The 13,240-nt window shown below is 37.7% G+C and overlaps 1 long non-coding RNA gene across 1 annotated transcript; it reads right to left on the bottom strand.

Annotated features, from left to right (window-relative positions):
• Positions 1-1,821: 1,821 nt before the first annotated feature.
• LOC147843950 (uncharacterized) lies at positions 1,822-13,235 on the bottom strand. The gene is made up of 15 exons (XR_015491129.1): positions 13,102-13,235; positions 12,290-12,838; positions 11,189-11,331; positions 10,922-11,114; positions 10,685-10,793; positions 8,605-8,705; positions 7,767-7,886; positions 7,590-7,682; positions 7,349-7,504; positions 5,703-5,842; positions 5,440-5,585; positions 4,879-4,923; positions 3,238-3,353; positions 2,690-3,151; positions 1,822-2,448 (listed from the first exon to the last, which is right to left on the bottom strand). It is a non-coding gene; the product is annotated as an uncharacterized LOC147843950 (long non-coding RNA).
• Positions 13,236-13,240: the final 5 nt, after the last annotated feature.

The raw sequence follows: 13,240 nt of genomic DNA, 5'->3' as shown, positions 1-13,240 counted from the left end.
ATTATTACTGTGAGGGCGTCTTATTGAGTGCTGTCGAGCTAACAGATGTCAGTTGTCCTGTAGAGTTTGGAGCAGATCATTTCTACCTTCTGTTCTCCGAGCAGACAGAGATCAACAATACACACCACACGCTCTGACTCCAGCTGAGGTGCAGAAGTCATCAATGACCCTGCAGAAACAAACAAAACACACATACTTCAGTGACTCGTGTGTTATTAAGCAGAGATGGAGGATGTAAACAGAGCAGTCTGGAAGAACCTGGCGAGGGACAGCTCCCGTCTGGCTGAACACACAGACGTCCTGTTGAAATGCAGGACAGCAGGGAGTTGTCATGTGGAGTGTGTGGGATGCCAGCAGCTCTGGGGTCATCAGAGGAGACGACAGGCACAAACTGAACATCCACTGCAGCCGTTTGATTCAGTCCTGAAAGAGAAGATGCATGTCCAATATTATCTTAAAGGGACAGTGCAGCCAAAAATAAACATTTGCTCTCCCTTTACTAGTTCTAAAACCCATTTGAAGGTTTATCTTCTGTTGAACATGAAAAAATATGTATTTTTAAAAGTCCTCGTAGCTGGCACCCATTGACTTTCTTAGTGTATTTTATCCTGTTTAAACAAAAGGATATACACTCACCGGCCACTTCATCAGATATACCTTACTAGTACCAGGTTGGACCCCCTTTTGCCTTTAGAACTGCCTTTATCCTTCGTGGCATGGATTCAACAAGGTACTGGAAACATTCCTAAGAGATTTTGGTCTGTATTGACATGATAGCATTTCAGAGTTGCTGGAGATTTGTCGGCTGCACATCCATAATGCACATCTGTTCCACCGCAGCCCAAAGGTGCTCTTTTGGATTTTGATCTGGTGACCGTGGAAGCCATTTGAGTACAGTGATCACATTGTCATGTTCAAGAAACACGTCTGAGATGATTAGTGCTTTATGACACGACGCGTTATCCTGCTGGAAGTAGGCATCAGAAGATGGGTACACTGTGGTCATAAAGGGATGGACATGGTCAGCAACAATACTCAGGTAGGCTGTGGCGTTGACACCATGCTCAATTGGTACTAATGGGCCCAAAGTGTGCCAAGGAAATATCCTTCACACCATTACACCACCACAACCAGCCTGAACCATTGATACATCGAGAAACATGCATCGGGTTGCTGCCATGTGATTTGCTGGTTAGAAATTTTTGTTAACGAGCACTTGGACAGGTGTACCTAATAAAGTGGCCAGTGAGTGTATAAAGTTTTTTTATTTGTATGTGATTGAAAATCAAGGTTATTTCACAAAATATTGATTTGGTAAAAATTGTGAAAATAAAAAATTTAAGTTGTGTTGGCTAAAAATGTATATACACATGAAAGCATCAGAAATGTGAAAGTTTGCTTAAAGTACACATGAAATCAAAACCAACCATATTGATTTTGTTAGCTCACATTGCTAATTTTGTGGTGAACAATTCATCTGAAAAAAAATTAACTTCCTGTTTGTTTTAAGTTAAATTCTCAGCTGTTTGAGGTATTGGGTGTGGTTGGCATATTTAACCACACCCCTCCAACTGTCAGTTTTGACAGCGTTATGACAACCAACAGAAATGGCAGGGGGTAGGTGGCTATATTGGGTTGTAATAACCCTCCCGAAACCCTTTTTCCCGATCTTTCTGAATGAAATCCTTACTTTATATATACATTCAGCTCATAATAGAAAAAAACAAGCCACACCAGCTTTATTCTCATTTCTCTTGGAACTGTCACAAAAATAAATAAATAAATAAAAATAAAAAAACAGCATTGCAGCTTCCAGCTTCCGGTTCATGCAGACTTCAATTTATTGAATAATAGCTTAGGCTAGACTGTTAGCTTAATTTTAGATCAAAAAGCTTTAAGAGACAAGAAAAGTCTTTGAATACCAGCTTTACTGAAAACATGGCCTTTAAATAAACACTAACAGCATAAAGTTTGTAGCAGCTTACTCTGGTCACTTACAGTAAATGTCAAAATTATTTGCCCTCTAATGAATTTGTTTCCCAAAATATGCACATATTTCTCAAAATATGTTCATAGTATTTCCTATAATATTTTTTCTTTTGGGGAAAGTATTATTTGTTTTACTTTGGCTAGAATAAAAGCATTTTTTATTTTTTTAAACATTTTAAGGTCAGTATTATTAGCCCTATTAAGCTAGATTTTTTTAACTGCTTACAAAACAAACCATCATTATATTATGATTTGATTGCCTAATAAATCTAGTTAAGCCTTTAAATTGCACTTAAAGCTGAAAACTAATATCTTGAAAAATATCCAGTAAAATATTATTTACTGCAATAATTGCAAAGATAAAAGAAATCAGTTAATAGAAATGAGTTATTAAAAATATTATGTGTAGAAATCATTTTCTTTCCTTTAAACAGAATTTGGGGGGAAAGCACAAGAGGGCTAAAAAAATCAAGAGGGTGCTCGCTGCAGAGCCATTTGAGGAGAGCTGAGCTCCAGCGAGGGGGAGCATGAGCTGTCGCTCCTCCTCCTGTAAGCTGTTTTAATGCGTACACCCACCCCACCCCAAACCCTACCCCAAGTGACATCACTCGTAGAAGAAGTGCAAAAAAGGTGGAGCTCAAGCTTAGCTCCCCCTCGCTGGAGCTCAGCTCTTCTCAAATGGCTCTGCAGTGAGCACCACTTGAAAAAATCAGGAGGGCTTATAATTCTGACTTCAACTGTACATAGAAGAATGGGCTATATTCTAGGCTTTAAAACACATAAACCAAAAAGGATGGATATTAGCAAAAGTCCAACATCATCTATATGCTGAAGCTGTAGCTCTGTAAGAGTGAGCTGTGGGTGCTGCTCTTACCCAGAATGGTGAGTGTGAAGTATCCAGTGCAGGCCACAGGTGTGTGTGTGCGCGTCTGTGAGCTCATATCAGGGCTCCATCTCGACGGGCTCAGGTTCAGGTTACGTAGCAGGACTTCTCTGTCATCAAAGCAGAATTTTTCAGGAAGGCTTTCCTGACTGAGTCTGCCACAGCAAAAGTGTTCAGTCACTTCTTGTTTTGCCAATAGCCAAACGCTGCTCTCCCATAATGCAGTGGGTGGGCTCTCAGTTTGGTGTTCGTCGTGGGTTTGTGATGCCTGGTCAGCCTCTTTAATGAACATTGAACCATTGTATGATGTTATTGGAGTCATTTTATATATTACAGATACTGAAGTATTATTGTTAGCATAGCACCTGTTCCTTCAGCTGATGTGTGCTGATTTTCACTCTCAGATTCCTCTGATATCAATTCTCTCTCATCTTGCTGCTCTTCTTCCTCCTCCTCTTCATGAGAGGTAAAACCCACCTGCCTAAGAGAGCAATCAGAGGGCAGATTAAAAGAAATGCTGGGGAATGCCGACTCTCAGAGCAGTTCCAGAGATGAAGTTCATGCATTCATATAGTGAGACAATAGACCAGGGATGACCAACCCTGTTCCTGGAGATCGACCTTCCTGCAGATTTCAGTTGCAACTCATATCAAACACACCTGTCTGTAATTATCAAGTGCTTTACATCTATAAATTAATTGGTTCAGGTGTGCTTGTTCAAGGTTGGAGCTGAAATCTGTAGGAAGGTAGATCTTCAGGAACAGGGTTGAGCGCCCCCGCAATAGACCATTTTGAGAGATGTAAATAAAAACAATGGTCCAAACATATTTCCTGTTTCACATTTTTCATTTCCATAGCTTTCGAGAATACAAAAAAGTCCACATATTGATTAATAATCCTATGGCAGGTGTTTTAACGTAAAGTTATTATTTAATTGCCCCTTGTTACATTTATGACATAGTTTTACAACAAGCAGGGAATTTTCATGGGCCAATGACATCACACCATTGAAATAGTCTATAAACATAGTGCTTCAGAAAATTTGAAGGTCACAAAACTGCATTTGCACAGACACACACAACATTCATTCCCATTCCATTTTTTGTTTGCAGTTGAATATTCACCTTGGAATTATAAGGTTCTATCTTCGTTCTAAATGATTTTGAGATTTTGAGCTTTAAAGTTTTTGCAATCAATAGCAAACAGTATGTGTGTAACATTTGTTTTTTAAATAAAAAGTCTTAAAATTTAAACAACTTATAAAAAAAACATCCCATAATGTAAATAAGTTGTAATTTAATAAGATTGTCAATAACTTAATTTTGACAAAAATGTCAGATAGAATAATTCTAAGGTGACGACTAGTCATATCTCCATTCAATTAGGCGAAGACCACTAAAATCCTGAATTCCAGACCTTTCTGGATTATTCAGTTTCTTTAATTTTTACAACTGGATTAGGAATCACAGGTCTCTATGAATGCAATAAATATTTAACATACAGCTTCAGTTTTCAACTGTGAATTGAATACACCCCAAACAAACTTTTTGTCCCTCATCCTATTTCAGTCACAGTAATTTAAGAACTTGAAAATAGTATTTAGATTTAAGTATTTGATAGAGACTGGAGATTTTCTGTTATAGGCTTTACCATAAAACATTCTGAAAAATTCCTTGGGTAGAAAAAACACAACAACATGTGAAACTGAATAAAAACACAGTTCTGTCTATTTCCATCCTGCAAGTCAGACTAAAGCAAGTCGCACACCAGAAGCGCCGCTCGGCGCCGCGACACGGCGCGTACATGACAGATTAAAGTATCGCACACCAGACGCGCACATTCGAATTATATTTAACATGAAACTAATCAGATGGCGCTCTGTGGCGCGGCTGAAAAATGAACTGCGTCCTGAGCCGTCGCCGGGCGCCGCCGACAGCCGCCGACTTGCGGCGCCGGTGTGTGTATCCTGATGTGCGACCTGCTTTAGTGTAATGTGCTTAGATTACCTGCTTGACTGCATTTTGGATCTGGTGAAATACTGACGATGCACTCTAAACAAAGAAGAAAATATACATATTTGGTGACGTTCAAGAATTTCAAATGACCAACAACCAGTAAACTAATTTACCAATATCTCTAGAATTATTTAGCTATTTAAACTGTAATTTTTTTTAACAAATATTCACATTTTCTTAAAAAAATAATAATAATAATAAAAAAGCAGTATAGTGGATTTCATTATTCATAAAAAATTTAAAAAATTTTCTGATCACCAATAAATATTAGAATGATTTCTAAAGGATCACAACACCAAAAAAGTAATGATGCTGAAAATCCAGTTTCAGCTTGCAAAAATCAAGGCTGCATCCAGATACTATTGGAGAGTCCAACGTTCCACCAAACGGTTATTATTAACAAAATGTAAAAAAATACAATAAAATTGCATTAATGTATTAAAAAAACATAACTAATCTTTGATCATATAATTTAAAGAGCTGTTTTAAAATTTAAAATTAACAATATTTTAAGCATGAACTTTCATGAGCTGCTTTCAGTGGATGCCTTACCTTGGGTTTGTCAACACTCTCCTGCGTTTGGATGAGACTGTACTGTCAGAATCAAGCGAGCTTGAATCTGTTTCTCTTTGATATCTGCTGGAGTGAGGAAGGGCAGATTCGCTGTCACGATCTCCTCTTACTGAAACATCCTCCTGCTGGAAAGAGAACACCAGCGCTCTTGTCATTTTTGTCAGCAGGTTTAGATTCCTTCTAAAAATGGTAAAGGGAAATGTCAGACTGTCTTGAAGGTGGCCTGATTCAGCAATATTTACCTGTTGTTGTCTGGTGTGTGGTGGCCAGGTGTGATACTGCACTGCAGACACATAACCCTGTACAGCCACTCTCCTGTGCTCTCTGTACTGCAGACTCTCCAGCTCCCTCTTCAGCTCAACAACTGCAGTTATTGACTCGTCTGCCACAGAAATTTATGAGACCCATTAAATAAATGGCATTTATACAATATCAAAACTTAAATACATAATGCTTAAATTAGTTTAATAAAGTGTTTTGGTGTTTAATATTCACTGTTTGCCTGTGCTGTTTCTGGAAACCTTTGGAAATTACATATAGGCTTTAACTTTTTGAATATCAGCTTTTCCCACAATCTCAATTGACACAAACAGTTCACAATTTTTGTAGAAAATACTGTAATAAACATTTTTCACATACTAAAGGTTTGTTGCAGTAATTCACCTAAAATGTCATTTAGTAACACGAGGTACAGGTAGGTAATAATATGACCTTTTTTCAAAAAGTACAAAAGTAACAAACACATTGCTTTAAACTTTCATTTATCTGTGTATAGGGCATACATACCTCTGGGATCACAACATTTGCAGATGATAACATTATAATGGATTATAATTTTTACATTTTATATAGAGCACTGTTAATTGCATAGCTATAAAAACCTATAACAACCCCCCCTGCAGGTTCTGAAACAGATCAAGCCTTAATCAGGTAAGAAAAAGGAACGCAAAAGTAACTCAAACTTAACATAATGCATTACTTACCACAAAAATTACCTAAGTAACACAACTAGTAACTTTTTTAGGAGTAAATCAATATTGTAATGCATTACGTTCACCAAATGAAAGTAACTGTGAAGTACTTTTCCCAATATTGCTTACTGCAGACTTTATGTCAGCAACATGAGTGCTCTTAAAAATCTGAATTTTTTTTTTTTAATTAGAAATTAAAGATTAAAGATTGACTTTGAACCCTTTGGAAGTTCAAACATTGAAAATCAAATGTCTTACGACATAAGAAGCAATGACCAGGTTTGTAAGATGGCTAAAATTTAGGGTCCTTTTAAATGCATGTGTAAACCAGGTCAAAAATGATTTGAGCTTGTCAGATTTTGACCAGTTGCAAGAGGTTGTCAAAAATGCAATTATTTAGATTATTTTTTGTAATGTAATTTAGGAAGATAAATGTTCACTAGTGGACAATAAAGAAATTAAAGCAAATGACTGATGCATTAAAACAGCCACAAAAAAATCGTATAATCTCAGCCCACTACTATGAATAGAGCTGTACAATACTGAAGAAAAATGTGATAGCATTCTAAATAATGAGGTACTCTATAAGCAATACGATATTTATAAAATGATATTACCCAGGTGTATGACATCATTAGGATGGTGACACAGGACACAGTCTATGTCACTAGTTAAATTGCCTATTTCTCTGCATTTGAACATTCTTTGTTTGGGATATTGCAAGCACATTAAGTCGGCAAAATATATGACACCGTTCTAGTGGTTTTTGAATATTTTAATAAAAATATCTTACATAATGCGGCTTTAATGCCAAATGTTAAGAAGCACATGTTAACACCAAGTAGAAGCAATAATGCATTCTGATTGGATCAGAAAAAAATGCATGTTAATATCAGGTGCAAACTTTCAAATCTTACTGGTGGTTGGTGTAAATGTGGGAGGGGATGGAGGGTAGCAGTAATGTCCTCCAACCGCTGTCCTCCGCAACACAACGCTGTCCTTCAGTGTCTTCGTCCACTGGATGAACGCTTTAACTTTTGGCTCATTGACGTAGGGCTGCTTTTTATGACACCCTGATAAAAGTGCAAACACAGAAAATGAAACACTTGAGCTGATAATGAATACAGTATGTGATCTAACTGGCTGTCTGAAACTTACCTGTAATGAAGAGCTGTGTCTCTGTGCTACTGGTCAGATACACGGAACTGCCCGTCTGACAGACTCTCATCTGAGTGCACACCAAATATGTCACTGTGCAAGATGGGAGATAAATTCAGATGAAGTCGTTTAAAATTTGAAACTCGTAGTGTTTGTGTTCATAAACTGATGTATTACTGGGGCAGATGTTGTTGAAGATCTCTGGCTGGGATGAGGAGAAGATCTCCAGTATAAAGGGAGAATCGCTTGAACCGTCCACTGCGTGCACCCAACGATATGCCCAGAACTTCTCAGGTCCTGACAGGCACACACACAAACATGCAGATTTCATGATTTGATTTAACAGGGTATATAGAGGAATCAGAGAGTGAAATTCAATACCTTTTTTAAGACTCTTTTCATACACTTTTAAGGCCTCATCACCACTTATGTTTTAACCAGTAACACTGGCAAATTTTTTATTCAGTATATGAATAATGTTTTCGTTTAAGAGTGGTTTCTTACAATCAGTATTTAGTTTATATACTGCAAGTTAAAACGTCACCAGCTAAAACCAGCCTAGGCTGAAAAATCAAACAGCTTAAACCAGCCTAGCCTGGTTTTAGCTGGCTAAGTAGCCTGGTTTCAGATGGGTTTTGTCCATTTACAGCCTGGTCTTAGCTGGTCAGGCTGGGAAATAAACAGCTGAAACCAGCTTGACTAACCTAGTTTAAGCTGGACATAGCTGGATAGTCAAATCTAGCAGGATTTTATTGACTTCATAAACTGCACAGCTTCCAAATATTCGCAGATTAAATTCAGGCAAACTTTAGAATAATGAAACAAAATGTTATACCTTTTAAAATAGCATTTAAGACTTTTGAATACTTTTTAAGGGCCTTAAATTTCTTTAAATTGACGCATCAACTTTTATATTTTAAGACCCTACAGACACCCTGTTAAAGAGACATCAGTATAATGAAGCCTGTAATAGCAAGAACTGAGAGAATCAGCTGTTAGGTAAAAAAAGCTGTACCGCTCTTTTCCTTGCTTCTGAGTCGCTCAACCCGGCCCACGTATGTCACAAGTCCAATAATGTCACAGGCTTGGTTACTGTTCATTGAGTTCACCTCTGACCTGATCACAGAGAGAACAACAGTTTAGTTAAGAGACTTCAACATCCATGATGTGGAAATTTGTTGTCTGCCTTCACAGTAAATAGTATTTACAGTATATTAAGTAACACAAAAACAGCTAAATAAAACAGGGAAAACTTCTATAACCTATAATGCCACAAATACAGAAATTTAAAACTTAACATCATTTATAATTTAAATCATTATTCAATTATTATGCATTGGTGTAAATAAAGGCTGATGCCACAGCTTCAAAATTTGGAATTGAGATTTTTCAAGTTTTGTATTCATATATTTATTTGATGTATTATTTATCTTGTAATGAAAATGCTGTATTTTCAGTATCAGTGCTGCAGTCTATTACACAATCCTTCAGAAATCAATGCGAATATGCTGATTTGGTCCTGAAGAACATTTCTTGTTATTATTAATGTTAAAAAAAGCTTTTTTTTTTGGAAACTCTTGTTTATATTTAGAGCACATTTTTTGTTACATTATAAATGTCTTTACTGTGCCTTTTTATCAATGTTAAGGCCCAATTCCAATTCCATTTTTTACCCCTTGGTCCTTGAAACAGAGTGTGAAGGGGAAGGGCTTCAAAATTTACCCCTAAGAAATTGGACACCACTACAACACCTGCACACAATGTTGATAATGATAACAGCTGTAGTTATTCCAGTTGCATTTTTTTTTGCTTTAAATATTCAGGAAATCACAAAAGGCAACAATATCATGTTATTATAATAATATAATGTGGCATTAACCTTGTAACTCTACTGAGAATTTACATTGTGGCCATATTCATCTATGTAATCACACGATAACAAAATGAACTTCATAACCAACCAGACACTGTAAAAGCTCATTCCCATCCACTAGACTAGACTTTTCCGACAGGGTATTCAAGTGTCATTGAATGACAGTTGTGAAAGTATGATGTGGGACTAGTATAGTTATTATTATTATAAATGTAGAGTTTTTTACGTTTTTTTAATAAGCATGACAGTAAAACACGAACACCATTATAAATGTAAAACATATGCTTGTTTGTTGAAAAAATTCTTAATATTGACAAAAAATACTAATTTGTGCATCTCGCATGTGCAATATACATCTCTGCCATTTGCATACAGTAACCATGTGTTTTTTCACAATTCATCTGATCATGATCTTCTTTCATATAACTGTCATGTTAGGCGTCATTTATGACTTCAGCATGGCATTAATAAAAATAACCAGAGATTTATGTATTTCAATTTACAATCTGTTTACTATTGTTGAGTCATGGCCTGAGGATTATGTTAATGCACTTCTCCCCCACTTTATCTCCTCAACTTTGCTTTCAGCTGGTTTTGGGGGTTGGTATTTCACTCATGTTTGAAAATGCTTTGCTCAGGGTTAAAGGAGGAAAGGTAACTGTTGATCTGGGAGAATGGCTTTTACTCTGCTTCCCCAACACCGGTGTGTAGCCGTATATGCTAACAAAGGCAGTTTTACAGACTTTGTTACAGAGCGGTTCATATGTTACAGCCAAGTTTCCCTATACAGTATGTTAGTTTGTTTCATTCTACTGTCTGTAAACATGTAACTTAATACACAAAATTGCTTGCTTTAAGGCGTTGAGATTCTTTTCGTTGAGACTTTCTTTTTATCAATGATAACAACTTTAACGGAGTCAGATTAATGACAATGGAGTCAGATAAATAATTGATTTAAACATGCCATCCTTAATCAACGGCTTTCTGTTTCCAACTATTGGTTCAGAATAGCAGTGTAAGCTTCAAGCCTTACATTTTCTAAACAAAAGTGTGTTTTTTTCAGAAAATAAAAATACAGACAATTTCAAACCATCTTGATCCCAAACCTTTCAACTGCAACAAACAAATTTTATAGATTTTCTCAGAACTTTATGTTTTTAAAGCCAGTACATTAAAACCAAAGAATTAAAGAAACATGTTTGTTAGTAGTGATTATGCATACCGTGTGGCAAAGTTGTAAGGAACTTCAGGCAGACCCCACTGAGGCCGAACACTTTTAGGTGGAATCACTGTCACTACAGATGCAGGACTTCGAGGATTCAGACAGATCTCTACAACATACAGAACCACCATAAACAATGATCTGAAATAACTCTACATCACCAAGACGTCCAGTATTGAACAGCATAATCAAATTCAGCTGGATAAAAAAAAGCTAGCTTTACAATGTAGCCCATACCGATGGAGTGGAAAGTCATAAGAGAGAGCGAGTGGATCTGTGGTCTGGAGCGGTGCTGATATCTTGGTTTCAGCGAATACTGCTGCAGATACAGAACTGAGCCAACCGTCAGCCTGTTGAACCACTCCAAACAAAGTTCATTCCACACAACCATGGACATGACGCCGCTTTGATCAGCCACCTCACAGTACACCTGCAAGTCAAACACATGGAGAAGAGCCACAGATGGAAACGAAGGCTGTGAGCAATAAATGACCTCACACACACCTGAAATGGGAAGTCAATGTTTTGTCCTGGTTTTCCATAGTATCTGATTCTGGACCTGTGCAGGATTCGGACCAATATTGGGAGAGGTGGTCTAGGGGTGGGAAAAAATGCCTCCAGATTCGCAAGAAGAGTGATTCTAGACACTGATACAAACAGAAGGATAACAACATTAAATGGCCGTAAATGAAAGACACACTACTCTTATTCAGCAAGTGAACAACATTCCAGCTGTGTTCAAGAGAAATTTCCATGTTTATAATACTCTACCTACCACATTTTTGATAGTTCACCATTATATTAATTCGCTAACAAACAAGCCTTGCAAGATTACTTTTTTTACAGGGGTAATTCATAAAATGCAAGTCAGCGGCTATCAAAAGTTTTAGAGCCAAAAAAAAAAAACCCAGAGAAACAAAATTAATGCTCATGACTCTTGACGGTATATTAAGGTATTGTGAAGTGAAATAATCAGTTTTTGGGCAACATGATGGCTCAGTGAGTAGCACTGTCGCCTCACAGCAAGGTCGCTGGTCAATAAGTGTTTCGGTGTGGACTTGCATGTTCTATCCGTGTTCGCATGGGTTTCCTCCAGCTGTGCTGGTTTCCCCCACAGTCCAAAGACATGCGATGTAGGTGAATTGAATAAACTAAATTGGCCGTAGTGTATGTGTGTGAATGGGTGTTTCACTGTACTGGGTTGCGGCTGGAAGGGCAACCGCTGTGTAAAACATATGCTAGATAAGTTAGTGGTTCATTTCAATTGGTGGTTCAAATCATTCTATGCTGACTTAGTGGTCTACAGCATTATTAACACTCAATTAAAAACAATGATTATTTTTATTGTCAGTATTTGGTGCCAAATATTTTTGTAACAAATTCTGAAGATACTTAAAGAGTAAAGTAACGGCTGCAGTTTTGCCATCAACTAAACTATTTTATTTTATAACAAATTAAAAGAGAATACTGCTATTTTAAGCTGTACCTTTCCTGCAAATACATTCACACAATTACCGACTCTGTTGGCATAAATTATTTATATTCATATTAATTTGATATTAGGTTAGTTTGAGCATCATTAAATGAACATGGTTTATCTCATACCATCAATAACCACGTCTGGTGGTGGGCTGTTGGGAATCCATACTTTTCCATAAGGGTCGTCATTTATCCACAGGGGCAAATAATACCTCCTGCTCATCTGCAGCGGTCCATCGGCCCAGGTCACGTTGTCCTGGGACCACAGCGGGACACTCTCCACATCTTTAATGCTCAGAAACCTCTCAGGAAGCTCCACGACGCTGTGAATGTCGTCTATCCTCACGTAACTGTGATGTAGTCTGGTCTCGTCGTGGACCAGGGAAAGTTGAGACACCAGGAGCCCCGCACCGCAGCGCAGAGAGCCCGTCCGGACCCACCGGCTCAGACCGTCCGCCAGTTGACACTTTATCCGCCAGCGGCCGTCGGTGAGCGTCAGGTCGTAACTGTAGCTCTGGGCTGCGGGATGTTGAAAGCTCAGATACCGGTCCAGAGAGACCACAGCCAGGCAGAGCGGACTGCTGAGGGTCAAAGAAAGAGTGTGTGCCGACCGCAGCTGATCAAACACCTCCTGGAGGGCAGAACCGGACCCGCTACCACCGACACCCGCCATCACTAGAACCAGATACGGTTACAGTTCAGACTCAAACCTTACTTTATTATTACTACAAGCAAAGTTAACAAACACATCGGAACCAAACCTACAACGGAAAATGGCAATCGTTGTAACAATAATGTAACGTAATAGAGCAGATTAAATTGTAACAAAGACCCAAACCCTAACGTAACGTTACATGGCAACATACTGAAACATGAAACTCCCTTTAACGTTAATAGTTGGTGTTTAAAGAGTAATGTTAATTGTGTACGTAACTTACCCATTTAGCTTGCCTTTCTGAATGCATCACCGTGTTATTCTTTGGTATTTTGAAGTATAATAGGTTTCTGCATTTTTACAGCTTATGACATAATATACTGCCGCCTGTAAATCAGCTCGAATCTGACGGACTGTAAACA

This window comes from Danio rerio, chromosome 5, assembly GCF_052040795.2.
Source record: "Danio rerio strain M-AB ecotype USA chromosome 5, GRCz13ab, whole genome shotgun sequence".
Taxonomy (NCBI): domain Eukaryota; kingdom Metazoa; phylum Chordata; class Actinopteri; order Cypriniformes; family Danionidae; genus Danio; species Danio rerio.
The sequence above is the reverse complement of the archived record's forward strand: the minus strand, read 5'-3'. Positions and strand labels throughout refer to the sequence as shown.